At 50.9% G+C, this 25,160-nt stretch overlaps 2 long non-coding RNA genes across 4 annotated transcripts; both read left to right on the top strand.

Annotated features, from left to right (window-relative positions):
• The first annotated feature begins 1,556 nt into the window (after positions 1-1,556).
• On the top strand, positions 1,557-7,063 carry LOC138849987 (uncharacterized). Its single transcript, XR_011389337.1, has 2 exons — positions 1,557-2,319; positions 3,617-7,063. It is a non-coding gene; the product is annotated as an uncharacterized lncRNA (long non-coding RNA).
• A 5,998-nt stretch (positions 7,064-13,061) lies between these two features.
• Positions 13,062-24,397, top strand: LOC127490617 (uncharacterized). 3 transcript variants are annotated; one of them, XR_011389335.1, is made up of 3 exons: positions 13,062-21,751; positions 21,950-23,718; positions 23,799-24,397. It is a non-coding gene; the product is annotated as an uncharacterized lncRNA (long non-coding RNA). The 3 variants fall into 3 exon arrangements; XR_011389333.1 differs by having other exon boundaries at positions 21,950-24,397; XR_011389334.1 differs by having other exon boundaries at positions 13,062-21,541; positions 21,950-24,397.
• The last annotated feature ends 763 nt before the right edge of the window (positions 24,398-25,160 follow it).

The following is a 25,160-nucleotide window of genomic DNA, read 5'->3' on the forward strand; positions in this document are numbered from 1 at the left end:
GCCCGCAGTGTGTCTTTGTACATGCCCAAGGGCCTGCCCGGACATTGCTGACTTTGAGACATGAGCTGACAATGAGAAGTTCTTTCTCCAAGGCTGTGACCTGAAAATGGAGCTTGATGTAGCAGAGAAAGGGATTTGTCCTAGGCATGGAGGCAGTAGATGCCCAGCACTGCAAGTTTGGAAAGACCCGTGTCCAGCATCCCAGGTAGGAACTGCGGGGCATGGGGTCAGTGGAAGTGGCCCCAGTGAGTGGGGAGTGGGAGATGAACACAGGCTGGAACTGTTTCTTACATGTTGCTTTCTTTAGTTTCGCACAACTCTGAACCATCACTAGGTCAATATTTAGCATTTGTAATAACCAGCTCCATTTTACAGATGACAAAACTGAGGATCGGAGAGGCGAAGGTGCCCAAGGTCACCCGCCATGCATGGATCGGAAGCCACATCCCTCTGACTCCCCTGTTCACCTTCAAGACGGTCATTCCCAAAGCGTGTGGACTTTTTCAGACTCTCTGGAATGGTTGGGCGGGTGCTTTCCCCCAGGTGAGGCAGACAGGTTTCTGGGGACAGGTTACTGTCCGTGTTTGGGAAGAGAGGGGAGGGGTGTGTGGTAGCACTGGCTCGGTCACCCCAGGTGGGAGAGAGAATTGTTCCCAGGACTGGTCCCTGTCTTTCTGCAGCCAGGGTCTGGCACGGTGGCCCTGAATTGTGATCATGATTGCAACTAAGCTGGGAGAGCGACAGGTCTGGAAGTTTCCAAAGGCACAGATTTCCAGAGATTCAAAGGGCGAATTGCGCAAGGGCGGACCTCTCCTTGAGGGGCCCAGAAAGCAGAAAGTCAGCTTCTTGTTAGTGGAGCACGGGTGGATCAGTGTTCCAAGGAGCCAAGCCTTTTCCTCATTCAGCCTGTGAGCTCACAGAGCCCAGCCAGGGTGGAGGGGAGCAGGATGAGGAAGAGCTGGGTCATCCCCATCTTTGTCTTCACCTACCTTGATAGGCAGCAGGGAGCCCAGTGCACTACACCCTCTCCCTTCCCTGATCCTGCCTTTTTTGCATGGGGTGGATGTGTTTCAAATCCAGAGATCTGGGTTCGGATCTCAGCTTTCCCCTCGTGTTCCCTCCTGCAGCACCCTCCTCTCCATGTTGATGGCTGGTGAGCAGGGCAGGTCATTCTCCTCTGTCTGAGCCTTAGTTTTCTCATCCATATAATGGGGATAACACTACTTGCCTCTCAGAGTTGTGAACGACTGAGCAGACTAAAATGGGAGAGGGTTAAGAGGGCTGGTTCTAACCACAGTCAGCTTCATGCTCCATCATGGGACCCCTACCAGCTCTAAGCTTCAGATTGACCATGCATAAAACGGGGTTCCCTCATGGAATCATTGCCAGGGCCAAATAAGACGACGTGCCTGGCACACAGAAGGTGCCTAGTACAAGTGTTAACGACCTTCTTCTTCTGGGCCCATTTCCTGATGATTCTGCCTAGAAAAAGATTTGGATCTCAAGACAACAAATTGTTGTGGAGATGAATCTTTTCCTGTCTGCCAGTTCACCAAATGGGATAAGAATAGCATGACCTCTCAGAGGGCTCTTGGGAGCTAATTGCCTTGATATGCGTTCCCAGCTAGGACAGTGTCTAAGGCACAGGAAGTGCCCTGTGAACGTCAGCTTCGTGGCTGCCTATAAATAGTTCTCTCTGCTGGTGATGCCATCCTAGCCGGTGCAATGGCCCAAGAGATCTGGGCTGAGCTGACTCACTCTGGGTGACACATTTAGGTAGTGACAGCTCACAATGGCAGGGCAGGGGGAGCAGCTGGGCTCCTCACTGAGGCCCCAACGAACATACTGGGTGTTATCTTGAGGTTGCTTTTGGCCTTGGCCTTGGCCCGTCCCAGACAAGGTTGGAAAGAGGGATGTCTGTGACAGTCACGGGCAGGGGCTCTGGAATCTGATCCCGGCCGAGTCAGACCAGATGGCAGGAAGTTAGAGGGCTGGGTTAGACTCCGAGGCCAGTGTTCTTCCCACAACACTGTGTGCTTCTCGGGTCAGGGACCCCCCTGCTCTGGGTGCGTGCCCCTTGCTTCCGGGAAGATGGCCAGCTAGCGGCTCAGGGAGCAGGGGCGAAGAGAAGTTCAGAGAAAGTTTGTGGGGGAGATGACTTCGGAGCCAGACCTTTCAAGTGGCGGCGAGGGAGAAAGCGGCCGGCCACTTCCCCATCTCCCCCTCACTTCTCCGCCTCCGCCGGCTGCTCTCCGGCCGGCCCCGCAACGTGGAACATCCCCCGCTGAGGTCATCCGTGACTTTCCTGTGGCAAATCCAGTAGGTGCATCACAGCCGCCTCTTCACTACCCTGAGGGTCACATTTCGCTCCGGGCTCACTTCTCCCTTCACTCCTGGTTCTCCTTTTGCTTTCCTGGCTGGTCCTTCTCAGTTTCTCTTGTGACTGCGTCTTTCTCTGCTACTTACCTGCTACCCACCCACGCACCTGCTCATCCACACCTCCATCAGGGCATCATGCACCCATCCAGTTTCTCTCTCTCTGTCTCTGTCTCTCTCATCTCTGTTCGTTACTAAGGAGACTGTTATGGAAGCACCATTTACAGACACGAGAAAGGATTAAGGAAACCCAGCAGGAGATAGTGCAGCAGTCCAGGGAGTCATGAGCAGCCCTAGGCCTGGCGGTCCAGCGGTTCTCAGAACCCGGAGAGTATAGCTGGAAGAGGGGCTGGCTGTTAGAGAGCTGGGACCTTGGGCAGAGGGACACAACCAGCCAGAGGCATCAGCTCTCTGGCTTGACCCTCCTCCCTGCCTGCTGCCATTTCCATAGTCCCTGTCCAACCCGGGCCTTGGACCTCTGATGCCAGCTGCTTCCTCCTCCTAGGTCTGCATTCTTTGGTCACCACTCCAAAGGCTAAACCTCCCCCACCCCTACCCCAACCTGCCAGATGGCTCTCTCTGGCCAAAACCTCTCCTGAGCACCGGAACACCCAACTCTCTGCTGCGTGTGCCACAGGCACTACAAACTCAGCCAGTCCATGGTGAACCCGTGGCTTTCCCCTAAACTGTCTCCCGTATTTCCTGTCTGCATGAATGGCATTTCCATGGACTTTGTCACTTGAGTCAGGGACTGAGACTCGTTCTTGACTCCTGCTTCTTCTGTATTCTCCACTGCCCTTGCCAAGTCCTACTGTGTCCAGACCCAGGGATCTGACACAGAGGCAGGCCAGGAGTGGGAACTGTCCACCGTCCAGGGCAACTTCACCAAGGAGGTACTTTGAAGAATCATGCCACGCAGGTGCCTAGCAATCAGAGACCAGAGGCATTCCAGCAGAGGGATCAGCATGTGCAAAGGCACAGAGGCACATGGGATTCCATGGTGGGAGTGCGATAGGGCGCTGGAGAGCAGGGGCTGGACCAGACCGGCCCAGAGCCAGAGGCTGGACTTCCTCCTTCCTGGGCCAGGGAGCTTTCTGTGGAATACAGCTCGTCCGCGTGGGGACGCAGAGGCTGGCCTCCGAAGGGCACTGCAGAGTCAGTACTGGCTGGGCGATCCTGAGCATGTTACTTAGCGCGGGGCTGTCTACCAAATGCTGCTGCTGGAGTTCTTATCTTACAGGGCTGCCAGGAAGATGACGTTGATGACTTTTTCAGCGCCTGGCATGCAGAGGGCCCTCGACGACCTCCAGCTGCCGGCTCAGGCTCGGTTTTCACACCTGCTCTCCCACAGAGCGGCTGACGTGACTGTTTCATCAACCCTCTCCTCTGGGCGTGTTGGGGAGTGAGGTCAGTGTAGAGAATCCATCGTCACCGACGCGAACAGGGAACTGAGAGGCACAGAGCCTCCTGGAAGGGCAGGGAGAACTTTCCAGAAGGCGTTTCTGTGGGGTTCCCAAGGCCTGGTCCTGAGCAGGCACTCTCTGCGGGCTCGTAGGTCTGTGACGTGCCTGGGGGCAGGAACCGAAAAGGGGACCTGAAAGATGTGTTTTCTCAGACTCATGCGAAAGAGGCAGCAGGGGTGGAGGGCACCGTCGCAGGGGGCTCCTGGCAGGGCTGGGAGACCCCGGGAGACTCTCTGACCTGCAGCTACCAGAGTGACCACTGGCCTGGACTTGGCTGGCTGACCTCTTCTCTTTAAATTGACAATGATGGACAAGATTCAAAGATTCAAGATTGGTGACAAAGCGTTGAGACGTACAGCTTGCTGTGAGAGGCAGACGTGGGCAGCTCCACGCTGCAACTATCAGCAGCAATTAAATGGTAGACGCTCCCCAGCCCCCAGCCCCCACCCCCAACACTGCAGGTCTGTTAGCTCATTTTCATGCCCTGTCCCATCCCAGTGGGCGTTGGTCTGCAAGGCTGCCAAGTCTACACCCCAAACACCCTCATCTACAGAAGGGGAAACTGAGACCCAGAGTGGGGATGGCACTCATTTCATTCTACACGAGCGAGCAGGCTTGGGTGAGACCCCAATCTCCCAACACTTGGGCACCTGTTCCATGCCTCTGGCTTCCCTCCTTGGCCTTTGTGCCCGGGTGGGCAGGGCAGAGGAGCAGGGGAAGGTGGTCTCCTTCTGGATTTACTACTTCCACTGGCAGCGTCTGCTTTGTGGCTACAATGTATCAGGGATGGCACATGCATTTAATCCTCATAGCAACCCCTTGAAGGAATAGTAGCCTCCCCGGAAACAGACTCAGAAAGGCTAAAAAGTCCTGGCCCGGCCTGTGCTGGAGCTGGACTTGCACAGTGCTTGGGAGGATTCCAGAGCCCCCTGGCTTTGCTGCAGGCCTAGTGATGAGCACTAGGGTGGGCTCTGGGGGGGACGCAGAAGTAGGAAGATTCTGGAAGTCACTGTCCACCTTGTTGACAATGTTGAGAGCGTGTCAGATGCCGAGTGTCCCCTGTGTCTCATGGGAGAGACACGACTTGGTCCTCCTGCCCCCTTTACCCTCTTACTTCTTGAAGAGAGAATTAGGGGAACTGGCCAGGACCCAGAAAGAGGGAGGCTCTGTGAACCAGGAAAGTCCTGCTCGCCTTCAACAACCCCCCACCTCCCTACCCAGGGTTCATGGCCCCAGTGGAGGGCTCCTCAGCACCAAGAGATGACCTTGAACCTGGCAGCTGTTCTTTGGCATTGGGACTTCCTTTGGTTGGTCTGCTCCCACTCTCGATTGCCCACTCCCTGAGTTCAAGGACCCTGTCCTCTTTGTCTCTGTGGTCCCAACATCCAGCACCATGCTTGGCTTGTGATGGCCAATTTGATGAAGCTGTGGCTCCATATGCATGAATGAATGTATGACAAGGAAATCATTTCTTCCTTCAGATTCAGTGGTCAGATTGCTGCTATTTGAATCTTGGCTGCACACTTATGGAATGAATTGGACGTGTTATTTAGTCCCCACCTCGTCTCAGCTTCTACATCTGTAAAATGGAGATGAGAATCAGGCCCATGTCATTATGGTGCTTGGTATGGTATCTTGTATCGTGCTGTCCAATATGGCGGCCACTAGTCACATGTGGGTTATTTAAATGAACCACACTTAAAAGTTCAGATTCTTTTGTTGCACCAACCACCCTTCAGGTGCTCAGTGGCTTCTGCATCAGGCATGCAGATATGGGACATTTCTGTCATTACAGAAAATCTGTTGAGCAAAAGTGGCCTGGAACTCGCTCCTGCTCTTCTTGCTGTTATTGTTGCTTTCCCATGAGTTACGATAGAGCAGAATACAGGTGCACTGGCTCTGCCCAGAGAGGGACATCTGCCCTTGTGGCAGGCCAGGGTGAGCCTGTGCCCTGTATTATATTAGCTCTCTTTTTGGAGCACTGTTGCCTCATCTTTCCCTGGTAACATCCCACTGGGCCTACGCCTGGGAGTTACTCTTTGAGAAGCCGCCAAGGGCTAGAGCCTAACTTAAGTGCCTTCGCCACGATCCCCCCCCAAGCCCCCCAGGGAGTCCAGGTCTTTCCGGGGGCCAGCAGTACATTTCCTTCGTCTCGGGGGCCCTGATGCCTGGCGTTTGGCAAGCACTCAAAGTAAGTTTGGGAATGAAGGTTTCCAAGGATCTCAGACGATGATTCTGTGGCTGCATGAAGCATTTCTGATGCCAGGTGGCCTACAGTGTGGAGAACGAGCAGCCAGGAAGCAGGCCTGTGTGCCCAGCCAGGAGAGGTGGGCACAGGAAATGTTAGGGGTGACAGCAGCTACCAGGGAAGTGGCTGGAAGCACCAGCTGAGAGGCCGAAGGAGGAGAATTGCTCCCAGAGAATGCAGGGGGAGAGCCGTCCTGCACATGGGCGACACCCCAGGGCCACCTTGAAGCTGAAAGGCAGGACTGAGGTTTCGGCACATCCCTGGCGGGGCTGGGACAGGCCACAGGCAGCACCAGTTTCTGTTCTGGTGTGTGCACGTGGCTTGATGTTTCTCCGTGCTGAAAGAGCCCGGGGAAATGAAAGTTAACCAGAAACAATTATCTCCGGCTCTGTAACCTTAAAGACTCTTCAGTTTGACTTCCCCAGTCTTTGGAGCTACTTCTTTCCTGGGCGTGTTTTCTTTGCAAAGTGTGTTGTTTCAGAGAGAAGTAGTAGCTTCCCGAGTGCTGACGTCTGAGGTCAACTGCGGGATTCAAGCCGGGGCTGCCGTAGGCGGCTCGGGCTGCTGGATGGAGCGCGGAGTCTGAGAGAGTTAAGCAGCACACGCTTACGTCTCACTGTCCTGGGGGCTGGAGAGTCCCAGACCCAGGTGCCATGGCTTCTGGCTCCCGGTGAGGACTCCTTTCTCGACCTGTAGATGGCCGTCTTCTAGCCATGCCCTCACGTCGGTGGAAATGGAGAGCTCCAGCCGCCTTCTCTAAAGAGCACAATCCCATCCTGGGGGCCGTGCCAGTGTGACCTCATCTGAACCTAATGTCTCCCCAAGGCTCCACCTCCTGATGCCACCACGTTGGAGGTCAGGGTTCCAACATAGGACTTTGGGGCAAAAGCACTTGATCCATATCAAGGTAATCAGATTCAGTCTCTTTTAAATCCATCTGCAAACTCAGGGGGCACCTTGAAGGGACAGATAGGCATTTTGCTCCCTCCGGTCACCGGAAACCTCCAATGCCTCAGGTGCTCTCTTGTGCAAGTCTCCACCTGGCCTCTCTCTCTTGGAAACCCTTCAGTGCCTCTTCGGGCCCATCTCCCTTCGAACGCAGCCCTGCTGTTAGTCCACCTGAGTCCCACCACCCACCTCCTCACACTCTTCTGCTAGCCTCACTCGGCTTTCTGCAGCAGCCCCGGGACCTCGCACGTGTTCTTCCCTTCCTGGTTCCCTCTGTTCCTGCCCTGCCACCCAGCTGACTCACCCCCCTTTGTCAGGCCTCAGCTAACATGTCACTTCTCTGAATCTGCCCCAGTGCCACCGGAACACTGAGCCGGGTGCAGCGCGGGCCTCCCACAGGGCGCTGGCACCTCAATGCACCAGCAGCTACCAGCTGGGGCTGCCCGGACTCTGAGCCTTGGGCCAGCAGGGCTGAGACCGTCCTGTTAACAACTGTGCACTCAGTGTGTTTCCGCTGGTGCAGATGGAGCTCCCTAAGACCTGCAGAACGAGTGAGAAAGTCACAGTAATGAGTGACATCATCGAGTTCACAAGCGGGTCTCGGATGACAGGTTCCGACAGTCTGGACAATGCTTATTGAATTGAACGCTGACAATGACTTACTCATCTCAGGAGCTTATTCATTTACTGGTCCAAAAAGCATAAAAGCATACAAATGGCTTTGTACTCACCTGCTGTTATGGCATAGAGCTTAATTGCATGGGCTTTGGAGCCAGGCTGCCTGTATTTTTTTTTTTAAGATTTATTTATTTATTTGAAAGTCAGAGTTACACAGAAAGAGGAGAGAGAGAGAGAGAGAGAGAGAGAGAGAGAGAAGTCTTCTATCAGCTGGTTCACTCCCCAATTGGCCGCAATGGCCAGAGCTGCACCGAACCGAAGCCAGGAGCCAGGAGCTTCTTCCAGGTCTCCCACATGGGTGCAGGGGCCCAAGGACTTGGACCATCTTCTACTGCTTTCCCAGGCCATAGCAGAGAGCTGGATCAGAAGTGGAGCAGATGGGACTTGAACCAGCGCCCATATGGGATGCTGACACTGCAGGCAGCAGCTTACCTGCTGTGCCACAGTGCCGGCTCCTGCCTGTATTTGAATTCTAGCTCTGCCACTTAGGAGTTTCATGATTTGGGGCAAATCACTTAGTTTTTCTGTGTCTCAGTTTCTTTCCCTAGAAGATGGGGATACTAACAATCCTTATCTAATGGTCTGGCTCTTAGGGCTAAATTAGTCTTTATTTGTACAGAGCCTAGAATAACCCCTAACTTGTAAAAAGCTACATACAATTTGTTAAATAAAGAATAAATCTTGGGGCCAGCCTTGTGGTATAGCGGGTAAAGCTACCTCCAGTGAAGCCAGCATCCTACATGGGCAGTAGTTCATGTCCCAGGCGCTCCACTTCCAATCCAGCTCCCTGCTAATGGCCTGGGAAAAGCATCAGAAGATGGCCCAAGTGCTTGGCCCCTGCCTCCCGTGTTAGAGACCTGGAAGAAGCTGGCCCAGCCCCTGCCATTGTGGCCATGTGGGAAGTGAACCAGTGGATGGAACAGCTCTCTCCCTGTCTGTCCCTCTCTTTCTGTGGCTCTGACTTTCAAATAAATCAATACTTTTTCTAAAGAAGGAATAAATCTCCCAAGTAGTGCGGTAGTGTCTTGGAAGTTAACTGCCTTCTGGGATGAAGCATTGGCTGGAGCCCAGCATGAAGAAAGTTCAAGACAAAGGCAAGTTCATTTTCAGTGTGTGCTCATTCTCTGTTCCCGTCTCCTTTCACCTTCTGTCGTCTTCTGCACGGCAGAGGTGTTCATCCTCTTCTTCACTAACACCTGTTTTCCCGTCTGCTCCAAGGCCAATTTTACTGCAGTGTAGATGACTGCTAGGGCTTCATGTGCCTCCTGTCTAAAATTATTGTGAACCTGAAGTGTCCTGATTAGCCTTGGAAGCCAGGAGGGCAGAAACTGTACATTACATGTGTTGCTCTACAGCACAGCCCCGGTTCTCGGCACCTCTCAGTGGAGCAGCCCTTGGCCAGGCTGATTTCTCACCTTCCAGGATACAGAGTCAGGAGAGGGAGGGTTGGACCACGGAGCAGAACGCTGAGAGTCTTGGGAACACAGAGGGCATAGAGGGGAAAATGTGCCACTGGCGCTTAATGACAAGAGATGATCTTCAGATAAAAATCAGTCCTGGCTGGTCCGTACTGCCCGCCGTGATGGCAACACCTTAAAAGATGCCGCGTGACCTGCCCTCAAAGGAGAGCTGTGGTTTCAGTCAGGGTGGCGGCAGCCAAGGATTTAGAAAGCAGAGCTTAGCGTGGGACCTGTGGCAGGAGGCTGCTTGGAGCCCATCAGTGAAGCCATTGTTTGAAGTCGCATGCAATCAAATTAAAAAAAAAAAAAAAAAAGAAAAGAAAAGAAAAGAAAATCAGGGGAGGAAAAAAAAGAAAGAAAAACAAACCACTTAAAATTTTAGGGACAGAATCTTTTGCCAAATTGTTTTTGTTTTTTTAAGAAAAAAAAAAATCTGAAGCCAATGAAGGCAACAGGAGTGTGGCCATCTGGGTCTGCTCCTGGGTTTCAGAGTGAGTTGATGGTGCATAAGCAAAGTGGCCCCCGGCGGGGATGGTCCACTTTATAAGAGCTGCCCTCTCGGCCCCCACCAGCCCTCAGGTCTTCAAACCTGCCATATCTCAGGTAAAATAGACTGTGCCAGGTGCTGTACTAAGCCTTGGGAGTCCAATGAACAAGACACAGGCCTCTGTCTTCAAGGAGCTTACAGTTTCAAAGGAGGGACGCTTACAAGCACAGTTGGCTGAGATGACTGACTGGAAATAGCTACAGTTCTTTGGCTGTTTTTTTTTTTTTTTTTTTTTTTTTTTTGACAGGCAGAGAGAGACAGAGAGAAAGGTCTAGCCTTGGGAGTCCAATGAACAAGACACAGGCCTCTGTTTTCAAGGAGCTTACAGTTTCAAAGGAGGGACACTTACAAGCACAGTTGGCTGAGATGACTGACTGGAAATAGCTACAGTTCTTTGGCTGTTTTTTTTTTTTTTTTTTTTTTTTTTTTTTTTTTTTTGACAGGCAGAGAGAGACAGAAAGGTCTTCCTTTGCCCTCCAATGGCGCCGGCTGCAGCGCACCACGCTGATCTGAAGGCAGGAGCCAGGTGCTTCCTCCTGGTCTCCCATGCAGGTGCAGGGCCCAAGCACTTGGGCCATCCTCCACTGCCTTCCCGGGCCACAGCAGAGAGCTGGCCTGGAAGAGGGGCAACCGGGACAGAATCTGGCGCCCTGACCGGGACTAGAACCCGGTGTGCCGGCGCCGCAAGGCGGAGGATTAGCCTAGTGAGCTGCGGTGGCGCCGGCCTTCTTTGGCTGTTTTCAACGTGACTTCCTAGCTCTTCTCATCCAGAGAGGGAAGCTTCTTCTTCCCCCTTGGAGGAATACCGAGGCTGACCTGGTATTGAACTTTCATCAGTAAAATACATTTGAAGTGCTGGTGTGTTAGCTTTGAGCCTAGGCCTTGTGTTATTACACCATTTCTAGGACCTTTGCAAAGTTGCTAGGAGAGCAAACCCGAGCAAACCTCCTTGCTGATGAGAGACACATGAGCCAGTCACCTCTGGCCTCTTAGCTGACAGCAGGCCAGCTCTAAGATATGCAAATAAAGAGACTCAACCAGCTATCCCCTATGTATCTGGCCAGCTGACCACAGATGCATGAGTGAGCTTAAGCAAGGGTAGCCGAGCATGGCCCAGATCAGCAGAGTGGTTCAGCCAGTTCACAGATGCGTGAGCAATAAGAAACGTTCATTGCTTAAAGCAGGCATTGGCAAACTATGGCCTCTGGGTGGGCTGGCCACCTGTTTACATACATAAACTTTTATTACAATACAGTCATGTCCATTGATTGATTGATTGATTGTCTAACATTTTGAATTACTAAGATGGAGATGAGTAGTTCCAACAGGGACCATGTGCCGTACAAAGCCTAAACTATTAACTCTCTGGTTCTTCAAGAAAATGTCTGCTGACCTCTGGTTCAAAGCTATGGAGTTTTGGAAGGATTTGTTACATAGTGCCAGCCCTCAATGCCTAGGGGCTAGAAGATAGGGCCAGTGAAGACACAAAGAAGGATGGGTTAGCTCTTCTCTATGGTGACAGGGAGTGCTCGGGAGAGGAAGTGATGCTAGCTATGTCTTGAGCCTGTGTGGAATTGGCCCAGAGGGAAACGATGAGGAAATCAAGGGTCAGAATGATTGTGATCAGCCCAAGGTCATGTGGCAGGTCTCCCAGTTCCTGTTCAGAGATGCCTTTTCCCTTGCTCCCTTGGAGAGACAATTTAACCTTTTGAGTCAGAGAGAGGGCCATGGGGCAGACAGAGCTGGTTTGGCCCTCCAGCTCTGCCCTTTGTGAGATGTGTGGATTAGGGCAACGTATTTCGTTTCTCTATACCTTAGTTTCTTCATCCATAGTGTGGGGAAGTAATACCCATCTCATAGCGTTGCCAGGAAATTGAGATGATGGGCACCTTGCTTTGTAGTGACACAGCAGGCTGCAGAGATATTAAGCACAGCTCAGACATAGGCACCACGGGGCTTTCTGGGTTTTTTCTTTTTTCTTTTCTTTTTTTTTTTTTTTTTTTTTTTTTACCCAGCACGGGAGATTGTGGACCAAAGAAATGTGCTCCACTGCTGGAATTTTGAATGGGATGGATGACTTTGAACATCACAAATGTGCACCTGTGAACCCTTTGTCGCTTGGAGACCACCTGCTTCCCTCCTGGGATTATCTCACCCTGGAGACCCCCACCACAATAGCTTCTTGGAACCCCTACTCTGGACTGCTCTCTATGTCCCAACCCTCCCCAAGTGGTGGGAGAGTGTATGGGCCTGGGGATTTGGTCACCTTGCTCTTGTCTCTAAGATCTTGAACTCAGGATGGAGTCCATCCACAACCCCTTTAGATGATGAGGACGTGTGAAGGGGGGTGAACTGGAATTGTTGTGCTGGGCTCTGCTCTGGGAATTGGGAATGAGCCAGCCTTGAGTTCCTCTTTTGTTCCAGAATTCAGAGTTCACTGTAGGAGGTGGACCATCAGAAACATCAAACAGATGTTTTTGGCCCAAGGCAGTGAGCCTAGAAGCAGAGAGAGCACGGTGTAGCCCGGGGCTCAGGAAATGCTGCTCAGGTATGTGAGCTGAGTCTTCTAGCCTGGGGAGGAGCCGGCCACATAAAGACTGAGTGGGAAAGGCAGAGCAAACAGCCTGGGCAGAGGGAGGGTGATGAAACAGCTCAGCCTGTGCAAGGCATGATGGGAGCTTGGGGTGGCTGAGCAGGGAATCTAGAGAAAGGTGAAGTCAGCAGAGTGAGCGGAGCTTAGGCCATCCCATTGTCACAAGCCCAGAATCAAATGCAATCTGGCAGGCAGGTGACAGGGGGGTTGTAGGCTGTAAGAAACCATTCAAATGATGGTTTCTGCTTTCTTGGCTCCCAGGAAGGGCAGGGTGTATGGAAGTTTCTAGCACCACCATGGATCCATTCGGTTTTAGAGCCCACTAGAGTTTCACCATTGAGTTCCCTTCTATTGCTTAGCGAACCGAACAGGAGATTTTATCATGTGGTGGGACGTGGAGGGAGCTGATAAATTGCACTGAGTCTGTGAGCAAAGGAGTAGGTGGAGGATATTTCCCATCAGTGCTCCCTGGCTCCAAGTGGTGATGGGCAGGGTCTGGGGGCAAGGCCAGTGGTCAGGGACAGAGTGGATATTTTGTAGGCTTTTTGGAAATCCTTCCTGTTATTCCAGATGAATGAAGAAGTGAATCCAAACCTGGAAGTGGATATTTGAAAAAAGTCCCATCATCACTTTGGGAGCTGAGATGTCCAAGTGTCACAAAGAAGAATTTCTCAATGAGGAACTGGCCAGCAAGGGGGAAAAATACCCTTCAAAAATACTTCCTGCTAGAAGTCAAATGGTAGGCAAACAAGAGTTGCACCATCAATGCTGTGTTCTTTCTGGGTTCATTTTTTGAATACGTTGGTGTCTGCAAATCCAGCATTGTGTTTGCCTAGCACTGACCCCCAAACTCCAGCCACAGGAGCAGCTCAGCTTGTGCAGGGCTTGAGCTGTTAGGGAAGAGGTTCTTAGTGATGGATCTCTAGGGAATGGGGAGCGAGCTGAGGTTCTCTGGTCATCCCAGAGGCAGAGTGACCCAGGACGTAAGAAGTCATGAGCTCCATTCCTCTGCCTCCGTGTAGACATGTGAGGACCATTTATATCAGCCAAGAGCGATTCCATCTTCCTCGTTGTAATTTTAGAGATAGCTGAAGCTCTGGGTTCATAATCTCCTTCTCACCTAGAGACTGAAGGAAGAGTTGGCTTTGGCCAATAATCTTGACCTCCCACTGCCTGGAAGGCTATGTGCTGGGCTGGGGGATGAGCAACACAATGGTGGCATTAAGCACGCCTTGAGGAGGGGAGCCCTGGCTCTCCCTTCACCCATTATAATACCTTGAGAAAGCATCAGTTTCCATATCTGAGAAGTAGGGGAGTGACATCGTAAAGGTAAAATTCTGCAGGCATGCTTCAAAGCTCCATAGAGACACCCTTATGCTGCATCCACGCTACCCCAGCATGTATGAAGGCTGCATCAACATGTCCTAGTAGTCAGGTGACCCAACCCCTGTCCTCAGGTTTCACTCAGCCTCTGGGGAGGTAGATAGGACCAGGGGTGTTTAGGAACAGGAGGAAGCAGCTCCCAACTCATTTTTGGAAGTGTGTACGTGTCTTTCTGCTTGTGAGGGTGTGTATGTGCTGCGTGTCTGAGAGCAGGAAAGTGTGGATACATTTGTGTGACTGTGATGAGCACAGATGGGTAAACGTGTGAGAGCTGAGTGTGTGTGTGAGTGTGCAGCTCCATGTGGGAGTGTGTGATTGTGAAGGTGTGTGAGCAGAGTAGATTTGTGGTTTATGCATGAGTCGGTGAATATGTGTGTGGATGATAGTTTCTGCATGTGGGCGTGTGTGTAAGGATGTGTATGTGCTTTGTCTATATGAGTGTGTATATGTGTGAGAGAGTTGAGTATGTGTGGCCTGTGTGGGAGAGCTGTGTGTGTGTGTGCACAGTTGAGTGTTGTGTGTCTGTGAGAGGTGAGAATGTGTGAGAGAATTGTGTGTGTGCATGCATGAAGGATTTTTAGCATCTTTGTGCTTGTGCTGAGTACCGGGGACCAAGCAGTGTGTGTGGAGCACTGAGTGCAGGGACTGGTGGAAGACCCCAGAGAGGATTTGTTCATTCGCTCATTCAATAAATATGCATATGGGGTGGCATAATGGGTTGGGCCCGTCTGCGGTGCGGTGTTCCATGTGGGAAGTGGTTCAAGTCCCGGCTGCTTCAGTCCTGATCCAACTCCCTGCTAATGTGCCTGGGGAGGCAGTGGAGTATGTCCCAGGTGGCTGTACCTATGTGGGAGGCTCGGATGGAGCTCCTGGCTCCTGGCTTTGGCCTGGCCCAGCCCTGGTTGATGTAGCCATTTGGGGGAATGAGCTAGCCAATGGAAGATCTCTCTCCTCTCCCCTCACCCTGCCCCCAGTCTCTCTGAGACTCTTTCAAGTATATAAACAAATTGTTAAAAAAGTAGAGATGCATCGAGAGTCTGCATGAGTAGCCGGGCAGCCCTGCATGGCTACCAAGCACCTGCCTTTGTTGCTGGTTTCCACTGCCCACCTGGAGCAGGTGCCTGCCCTTCCTGGAGCACTGGAGGCTGACCTTGTCCACCATGTCTGCAGGTGCCTTCTCACCCGTCTTCTGGTGCAGGTTGGTCCCTGGAGGCCCCCATGAGGAGACAGAGGGCCATGGGAGAGGTTCGCATCTCTGGCAGAAGCTGGGCCCTTCCCATTGGTGACCCCCAGAGGTGGCCCCTCTTCCAGGAGCACCCTCCCTCCCCTGGCTCCCTCAGCCGAGAGACTGAAGGGTCCCCATTGTTGCAGGCCTGGGAGCCCCCACATCCAAGTCTCCTCCGTGAGTGGTCCCTTCATTTGCACATCTGGGGTGACCCCCATTTTCAGCTGGGGTCTTCTGGGCTGTACCTAGGATTGCATGGCAGTCAAGCTTCCTGCCAGGCCCGAGCTTGCTCAGCTTGGGGTGTGTCCTCAGCACTCTCCTCTTCTGTTGTCTTTGGTCAGAAAGCGGCCAATCAGCGGCCAGCAGACTCTCTCAGGTTCCCTGCAGGCCTGAAGATCCTAGATTGGGCTTTCTGTTCTCGTGCCAGCTCAGGGGTTGGGGGCTCGGCTCAGGGTGGCTCTGGGCACTCCCCGCCTTGGGGAGGAGAAGGGGGAAGATCAGTACCCCCGAGCAGCTGTGCCCGGCCTTGTGGGCAGCTGACTGCAGCTCCAGCAGTTCCTCCTTCAGGACTGTTCTGCCTACCCCGCCTCTCCCCTTCCCACTTTACTCAGTTTGCAGCTTTCTGCCAGGATGCCCCAAGGTGTCTAATAGTTCCTTCTGCTATGCAGCAAATAGGCACAGAGCACTTGTGATGCGCCAGCTCCTGCTCCAAGCAAGGAAGAGCTGGCAGTGAGCAAGGCAGGCCGTATTCTCGCCCTTTGGAGCTTGGAGTACAGGGGAAGCCATGCGCAACGAGCAAGGAGACGCACCGTTCTGATTGGTCGGTTAGTGGTGCATGCTTGCAGGAATGCGGTGGGTGAGGCGTGTGAGCAGTTTCTGGAGGGTGCTCATGCAGGACGTATGGAGAAGGTGGCCTGTGAGCCGAGACCGGGAGAGGGCCTGACAGAGGACGGTGCACCCAGCAGGGCATGCAAGGGCAGAGCCTTGAGGTGGGAGCTATGGCTGCATCCCAGGAAGAGTGGCCAGAGTTTGCCCCTTACAGAGTTTCGTCGGGAGACCGGAGAGCAGAGGAGAGACGTTTGCATCTCTCTCTCCTTGTGGACAAGGAGGACAGTGATGGGCTCTGAGGTGAGGGAGGCAACAGAACAAACCTGCTGAGACCTTGAAGGCTGTGTGGGTGGCTTTTGAATCTATTCTCCATGAAGCAGGTGTCTTTGAAGGAGCAGAGAAGTGATCAAGATTTAAGGACCCCTCTGGCCATTGTGGAGAGAAGGAGAGGTAAGGGCAGGAAGAGGCAGCCAGAATGGGACCACTTAGTGACCAGGAGATCACCACTAGCACACCTGACATGCCAGGTACTGGCTGCTGTTGTTCTTGGAATTGACATCACCACCCTGTCAGCAGTGCGACTGTTGGACCTTATGTTTTCGGTTTAGGATTCACATTCTTTTCCAGGAAATGGAGATGGAGGCTGGGAGCACTTACATGCATAAGGTGTAAAACTCTTACAGGAAGGGAGGACATGGGTGTCGCTCTCATTTCAAGGATGAGGAAATTGAGGCACAGTTCCTTAACTGAGGTTGTAACTTGCTCAACTGCTTCTAAGTATTCAGTCCTATCAGAAAGGACCTCGAATCCAGGACGCAACACAGAGGTGCATTTGTGTTTTCTTCTCGCTAATGTAACCCCAAGATCCTTTTCCTCCTGGCCCAGTGAGATTCCAGGCTCCAGTTTTTGGTGGAGGGAAATCCAAGGCCCACTCCTTTAACCACTACAGGTTCATAATTCTTTCTCATTGGCTCTGCCATAATTCTCACCCAGCAGGAGGGGCAAGTCCACCTTACTGTGCCCCATTCCTCACATGGCATAATGGGATTGAGTAAATTCTACAACAATGGCTCTCATTTACTCCATGTTTCCTGGGGAGTCAGACACTTTGCCAAGCATTTTATATGTACAATAATCCCACCATACCCTTACCTGGTTAACATTATTCTGTGTGTTGTGGGTGGGGAAATGGAGGCATAGAGAGGTCAGATTGTTTGTCCAAGGTCATATCTCTAGTGAGGGGCAAAACAAAGGCTTGAATCTTGGACCTGATGACTTTAATCCTGTGCTCTTTCCATGAACGTGTTCTGTTATTCTACTGCGTGCCCAGCTTAGTCAGAACATTCATGCATGGACTAATGAATTCACTAGTTAATTAGATGTATAGTGCTGATTTGGGGGAGTAGACTAGGGCAGGGAGGGGCTGCTATTGCCAGGTGAAGTGGGTTGGGCTGTCTCCTGGTTGAGTCTGACTACTCCACTTCCAATCTGGCTCCCTCCTAATGTGCCTGGTAAAGTAGCATAAGATAGCTCAAGTACCTGGGTCCTTCCACCCAAGTGGAGAACCTGGATGGAGTTCTGGGCTCTTGGCTTTAGGCTGGCCCAGCATTGGCTGTTGTGGCCATTTGGGGAGTGAACCATGCAATGGCAGATCTCTTTCTCTCTCTCTCTCCTGCTCTCTCTATAACTCTACCTTTCAAGTCAATCAATCAATCAATCAATCAATCTTAAAAAAGAAACAACAGGGCAGGGAAAGAATGATTGGAATCAGATCAGTCTGGGAGGAACCTGGGGTTCCTGGGCTTCCTGGCGATGTGGTCCTAGGCAGAGGTAGTTGGCAGGAAGAGGCCCTGTAGAGATGCTCACACCTGAATCCCTGAAACCTGTGTGTATCTTAACTCATGTGGCAAAAAGGATTTTATGGGTTTGATTAAGATAAGCAAACTTGACAGGAGCTTGTCCTGATGGGCCCGATCTCATCACATGGGTCCCTAAAAGCAGAGACCCTTTCCTGGCCATGGTCGGAGGGAGGGATGCTATGAAAGGAGGACCAGAGATGTTGCAACATGGCAGCGTCTCACCTGGCCATTGCTGCCTCTGCAGGTGGAGGAGGAGGAGCCAGTGAATGCAGATGGCCCCTGGGGTCTGTAGAATACAAGGAAGCAGATGATATCTTAGAGCTTCCCGAAGAGAGCACAGCCCAGCTGATGCCTTGCAGTTAGCCCTGGTGAGACACACGTTGGATTTCTCATCTACAAAAGCAAGCTTACAACTTTAAGTTGGTGTGAGCTACTGACTGTGTGGAAATTTCTATGACCACAATAGAAACACTGATACGTTTACTTCAGACCTTGGGACTCTGTTCACCCCTGAGCAAAATGGGGGCCACAAACCTCTTTCTCCCTCTCTGGGTGGTTGTAAGAATCATGTGAGACTGGTATTATCAGTTTCTGACATGGAGGCTGGCACACAATAGATATCTGGGCACTATCAGCTAAACTGGAGTTTGACAAGGAGCTGCTGGGACATTCTCTTTGAACTCAGGCTGCAACCGACAGGTGCCCACTGGTGTGAAGACGGCAAGGCTTGGAGGTGTGCAAGACACAGTGGACTAGGCCGGTCGTGGAAGGCTCCACAGAGGGGCCTGGAGATAGCAGTTGGAGGGACATCTTGGGAGAATGATTTTGTGACTTGTAAGACATTAGGTCTGTCTCAAATCCAAGTATCTGGGTTACGTCCCACGCAGGTGGCGGGGGTGGGGGACATTAAATAGACTTGAGGTCAAGGTGTGGTCTACTGGAGCAGGGGTTTGCAGTCAGGAAACCCTGACTCTGGACCCTCGCTGGGCTGTTTCCTGCCATTGTGTTGTCTCTTCCAGATCTGTTCCTCCCCTAGAGCTCACTCAGTTGGGGGAAGGTAAGCGCTGAGAGAAGGTGGTTCTTCCCATCAGCGCTCGCTTGCCCCAGGACCTGAGGGAAGTGACGTTCTCCCCCTTGTCAGCAAAATACAGATGCTGCTCTGGGCAGCCTCTCAGGTACCCTGTAGCTCCGAGGGTCTGCAGGCCTGCGTGATTCCAAGGCAGGGAGAACCCACAAAACAATAAGCTGAAGGACGGATGTCACCACTTCCGAACAGTAAGGGCTACCCTTTACTTGCTAAATGCCAGGCTCTGCTCTCACAGTCACTCATTCATTATTTGCAGGCACAGAGAAGTTAGGTTTCCAGCCTTGAGTCACTCAGCATGACTGTGGCGTGTGGCCTGGCTGGGCTTCACCCCCAGCAGCTGTCCTCTGTAGGCTGTGCTAATAACAGAGAGCCTTGGGTTATTTCCATTTTGTTTCCTCCATTGTTGGGGAGTTATCACGCATCACCACCAAGGGCTGGTCATGTCTACTTTGCATCCATCTCCTCTTGGCTTGAACTCTGTTTCTTACTATCATCCAAGTTACACTTGGATGTTTTCTGGAAATTGAGGGCTGAGTTGGAAGAACGTTTTGAGAACTTAATACTCAAGTCTTCATGTTCTTGGATGATTTGTGAGTCCTACCTTCTAATTGATTATAATCACTGTTGAGATTTAGTGAACACTTGCTGCACATCGTGTCCATTCCAAAGACTTCAAGGGTGTTGACACTTCCAACCCTTGTGCTGTCCATATGTGATGAGGCAGGTCCTCTTCTCAGCCGCCTTTTGCAGATGAGGACATGGAAGCCCTAGGCATTGGCGAGAATAATGTGCTCCTGTCACACAGAGACTGTGAGACTTTGCTGGGATTTAAACGCAGGACGTCTGCCCACAGGCACTGACTTCCCTTGACTGCCTGTCTCAAGGTAGCCTGCTCCGGGAAGTACTGTGGAATGTTTCTAGGAGCTTGGTACTAAACGTGCTCCGTGGTCAAATGTTTATAAAAGTAGAGGAATATGAATTGAAACAAGTTACTCTATGTACAGATTCTTTAAAAACCAAGTGGTTGTTAAGACTTTCGAGAGTTAGACGCCAGACACACTTGTTAAACTCATTTGACCATGGATACTCTTTACTTTTGGTGGACTGTTTCAAAGAACATACTTTGTGAAAATCAGCCCCAGGATCATTCCAGCTGGGAAGGCTTTGGAGGTGATGTGGAAGAATCCTAGCTCCAGATTCTCTCTAGCCTTCCCTCCCCATTCCAGTTTTCCTTCAAATATCCCACCATCACCTGACCAGAGATTTGGCTGACCTTGCTGTGCACTGGGCTTGTTGACAGGAAATCAAGGCTGTATACTGAGTTTCTCGGAACTTCTAATGCACTAATTTCCCCTTTAAATCATCTTTTCTAACATAGAGGATTTCTAATAAAGCCAAATCACTGTTCCTAACTGATGAATAATTTTGGTAAATCTAATTTCTATATATCATAAACTTTTAAAAAGAGGCACATTTGAAATTTCTTTATTGGATGGGAAGAAAATGTTGGATAAGGAGAGAAGGACGGAAGAGGGTGCGGAAGCCAGGGATAGAAGCTGTTGGTTTTCCCCAAAGGTTGCACAAAATGGTATGACTTCTGCTTTTGCTGTGCTCTGAATTGCACTTGGGGAGCCCACTAGCTTACTTGAGAGGTTGGGGTGCAAGGCAGTCTTGTTGAATATGAAAGTCTTGGGTGTTTAACTTGCTGGCTGGCTTTTCCTGTTCACAGCAACCACAAACAGCGTTCACTTTGGCATGCAAGGTTTTTCTCATTTGGTTAATTTCCATGTTCAGTTCTGAGTACCAAGCACATACTATGGATTCGCTGTGAGTCTGGCTCTGTGGGTTTACTAATCTTCTTAATCTATACAAGCTGGTGTGGATTTATTCATTCATTCCCAGGCCCTGGAGATACAGAGATGACTGAAGCATGGTGTCGGCACTGGAAGAGAACTCAGTTGAGTAGAGATGATTAAGCCAAATAGGCAGCAGATCAGAACTTCCGGCAGAGCTTAAGGATCAACAAAGATGGACAAAGCTGAGTGACCATAGCCATGTGGCAAGCTTGGCATTCTGGAGGACTTTCTTGATAGAAGGGGCAATTGAATTGGACTTGGAAAGATGGGTAGGGCGATACTGAGTGATACAGAGAAGTTAATGGAAAATACTTTCTGGGAGAGGGAACTGCGTCAGCCAGGAGAAGGCTTAGGAACACTAAGAGGGTACTACTAGCTTGTTACAAGAGGCAAAGGGACACTAGATCTCGGTTATTTTGCTATTCTATGACAATGGGTGCCACAGGTCCTGTGGTCCCTTAACATCTGGCAATGATGGAAATCTAGCAGAGTTTCTCTAGGGATCAGCTAAGTGATTTAACACTAGAAACCTCGTTTTTATTATCAACAGAATATGGGTAAGTGTTTATCTTGCTATGTTAAGGTAAGGATTAAGAGTGAGTGATGTATGTAAAGTTTGGGAACCAAGGATAACAACTGACATGCTCAGCGACGCTCGTTGTTATTATTATTACTTTTCTGATGACTACCACCGCTCTGGAATGTTCGGGGATTTCGTCAAACAGCTTGGCCATCAGACCTCTAAGGGTAGACACGCTCAATTATTTCTTCATCTTCCGCACTTACGATTTCTGAGCTGGTAGCTTGCAGTAAATGCCTTTCAGATGACTTGAATGATTGAGTGGATAAACATGAGCAAAACATGCCTTCTTGCTATGAAACAACATCCCAGGGAGGCTGAAGATAGCAGCCCCGGCCTTGGTGGGAAGCCCTCCTCGCCACTGGATCAACCCTTTATCTTCATGTGCATCCTCTGCGAGTTCCTCTCGGGTAAAGAACATTTGACCCCTGTTTAGAAAGATGGCCTTTCACAATCTCCCAGTTCCCTAGATGGGACTTGCTGAGCTGACAGAATGAAGAGAAGAACTAACTATTTTTAGGATGAACTAGAAAGATTAGAACTTTGCTCTCTGCTCAAATATCAAACCTGCCATCTGTAGGAATCCAGAGAGGAATGGTTGGGGAATTGGATGCAAAGAGGTGTGTGCTTTTATTGCTCAAAATTCCCTCATAAAGATATTAGTAGACATGATGATGGAATGTCATTTCTGTGCGAGGCACAATATTGATAAGAGCTTTGCATTCATTATCATCTAATTCTTTCTTTCATGTTAAATATATTCCTTTTTACTTGTTAATTCATGAGATCGGCTTATTTCTTCCTATTTTGCATGATAGGAAAATCGAGGCATTGAGAAATAAAATATATCAATCAAAGCCACACAGAGAGGATGAAGTCCAGCTGGAATTCCAACCCTGGTGTGTCTGTCTTCAAGACTCCGGCCGCTGTGAGAATGAAAACAATGCAACAACACAGTACAGGGGGAAGAGAACAGCCTCAGCTTGCTGACTGAAGAATGCAGTCCTTCAAGTCGCAGCTGATGTGTTGAGTGTGCCATTTTGCCGGGACGGCGGCAGATTTGTAGAGGAAGAAGTCAAGAATTCTGTCTCTGAGGAGCTTCAGCCTCGTGAGGGAGGTGTAAGGACTCTGTTATCTTTCACCTGTGCATCTTCTTCATTACCTTCTTGGGGTCTGCCCTTCCCCACTGCATGCCACGATGGGAGGTTTGCCAGCCAAGGTGCCTGTACTCCTCCAGCCAAGGGGTTGGTGCTGCCCATGTTGGAAAACCAGACTCTGGGAAAGTAAGGTCGTGACTTGAGGTCCGAAAATGGCTGGCACTGACTGCTCCAGCTGCCCATTTGTTTCTGCTTTTGCTTCTTTCTGAGAGCTTCCTTTTGGCAGATCCCATGTCTTGGCTCACTCAGCACACATTGTAAGTTGTGCTTCTCTATTCTAGAAAGTGACAGTCTCAAAGCTCTTTCCCAGACTTCCTTGAAGAGGTGCCCATTGGGCATAACCAGTGAAAGGCAAGTGTAAGTCTGTGGACATGGTGGACTTGTGGGCATGGTGGTCGTGTCCACATGTGGACACAGTGGACTTGTTGGCATGGTGGTCGTGTCCACATGTGGACACAGTGGACTTGTGGGCATGGTGGACACGTGGACATGGTGGACATGTGGACATGGTGGGCATGTGGGCATGGTGGACATGTGGACATGGTGGTCATGTCCACATGAGGGCATGACAGACTTATGGACATAGTGGATTTGTGGACATGGTAGTTGTGTCCACATGTGGACGTGGTAGACATGTAGGGATGTGTTTGTGTCCACATGTAGACATGGTGGACACGTGGACATGGTGGTTGTGTCCACATGTGGACATGGTGGAGTTGTGGGCATGGTGGTCATGTCCACATGTGGACACGGTGGACTTGTGGGCATGGTGGTCTTGTCCACATGTGGACATGGTGGACACGTGGACATGATGGGCATGTGGACATGGTGGTTGTGTCCACATGTGGACATGGTGGGCATGTGGACATGGTGGTCCATGGTAGCCAGCTTGTAGAGTAAAAATTATTGTTATTCTCCATCTTATGGGTCAAAAGAACTTCTTGGAGCTTGTGTTCTATGGAAGTGAAGAAAATAAAGTGATTAATTCAAACTGTGACAGCTTCATGAAAGGAGTGACTTTGAGCTGAGTTTTGAAGGATTAGCAGACTTTTGGTCAATGCAGGAGGCAGTGAGAAGAGCATTTCCAGCTGACACAAGAAGAGGAGATCCTGGAGGCACGAGCAGGGTAGGGAGTTTGGGAAATAAGGTTGGTTGGTATTCAGTGCTGGAGTGGGAAGTGTAAGGGAAGCAGGATTGGAAAAGTGGACAGGGGCCAGATCATGAAGAGCCTGGTACACTGGCAGCCTTTTTGGGTTGCAGAGAATGGAGGCATCCATCCAGATGACCTCAAGTAATAAGCTGATTGTGAGAATATAGATGATAATAAAGAAGGTTCTAGAATTAGATCCAAGCTTCTTAGAGAACCAGGACTGCACACAACCAGTTTCATACAGTGGAAAAAACCCTCAAGATAATCAGGCCTCATGGAGGTTGGAATGCGTTTTGACAATGTAAAGCTGTTCCAAATCAAGCCCAGTCCTATAACTGAATTGTCTCATATTTCTTTCAGTAACAAAAGCTTCCTGGTCCCTTCTGTAGAGATCTGACATGAACATGAAAGCCGTTTGTGTCCGAGGCTCCTCGTGTGTCTCCAGCTCACATCCTAGAGAGCGTGCATCACTTGGGATGGGGTTGGCTCTGCTGTGATAACAGATTAGCCCTGGAACTGTCTCATCTTTGCATAGTTACACAAAGTGTCACCCAGAATATGTGACTTCAGAGTTCCCTGTGGCAAGAGAAGATATAGGGACAAAGGAGGCCCCAGCTCCGTGACTTTCTGGACTCTTATCTTTACTGTGCATTCAGCAGAAGCAGCCACATGGTCCTCACCCAACTGTAAGTGAAGTTTGGAAGTGAAACACACAGAGGATTCGATAAGTGTGAACTCGCTGCTGGAGTCTGGGGGATTTCAGCGGCCCCCTTCATCTCTGCTGGGCAAATCGCTCTTGCCATGGTCACTTCCTTGACCCCTTTCTGGCGATGGATTGGCTGCCCTGCACGCAGGTGCCTTTTCCTGCTTCCATGAGCTGTGTCATGGGCAGAAGAGACAGTGGACTCCCTGATGTGGGCAGGGCCATTTCCATTTGATGATTAAATGACTTAATGGAACCACTTGAGTGTGGTGTGTGAGGATCAGAAATGGAGAGTGGTAGTGGGGCACTGAAGGGTGTGGTGGGATTTGCAGTTTGCTTGGGCGACCCCAGGACTGGGCTGAATCTGATGGAGGGGAGACACAGGACACAGGACACAGGACAGATGGAAAGTGGAGAGATGGGTCATGCTACTTCTGCTATTGTCTTAAGAGGATGCAGTACAGGAGCAAAAGGAGTCAAAGCAAAATCTGGCACTGAACCTGGGAGAGACGAAGCAGGCGGGAGTCAGGCTGGCAGGGGAGGGCCCATGGAGCACCTGCCGTGTGACTGTGTGGGAAGTGGATGAGGTGCCGTCTCCGGGAAGCCAAGCCCAGACCCTGCACTTGCTGGGAGTCCCTGCTCAACACGCTCCTGCAGGGCCCTGCTGGAACGCTCCAGGGGAGGGAAGCTCACCACATTCCCAGGAAGGCTGTGCTTTGTGGGACCTCAGTAACATTTCAGAAATGCCTCCCAAGGTCCATCTCAACTCTGTCCTCCCTTCTCTTTCCTTTCTTCTCCATCCATGGTCCTTTTCTCCCTTAACTCCCTGCCCATAAGCAAACGAGTCCTATCGGCTCCCTCGGATTCCCCCGCCTTCTCTTTCTCCTCTGCCTCCTCTTCCTCCACCTTCTGCCCTCTCTCCCCCTCCTGCCTTCAACTTCTCAGGCAATCCCAGAATGGAACTTCCCACCCAACGTCCCTTTCCGACCCTCCCCAGGGGACATTTCAGTCCCCTCTGC

Source organism: Oryctolagus cuniculus, chromosome 6 (genome assembly GCF_964237555.1).
Source record: "Oryctolagus cuniculus chromosome 6, mOryCun1.1, whole genome shotgun sequence".
Lineage (NCBI taxonomy): Eukaryota > Metazoa > Chordata > Mammalia > Lagomorpha > Leporidae > Oryctolagus > Oryctolagus cuniculus.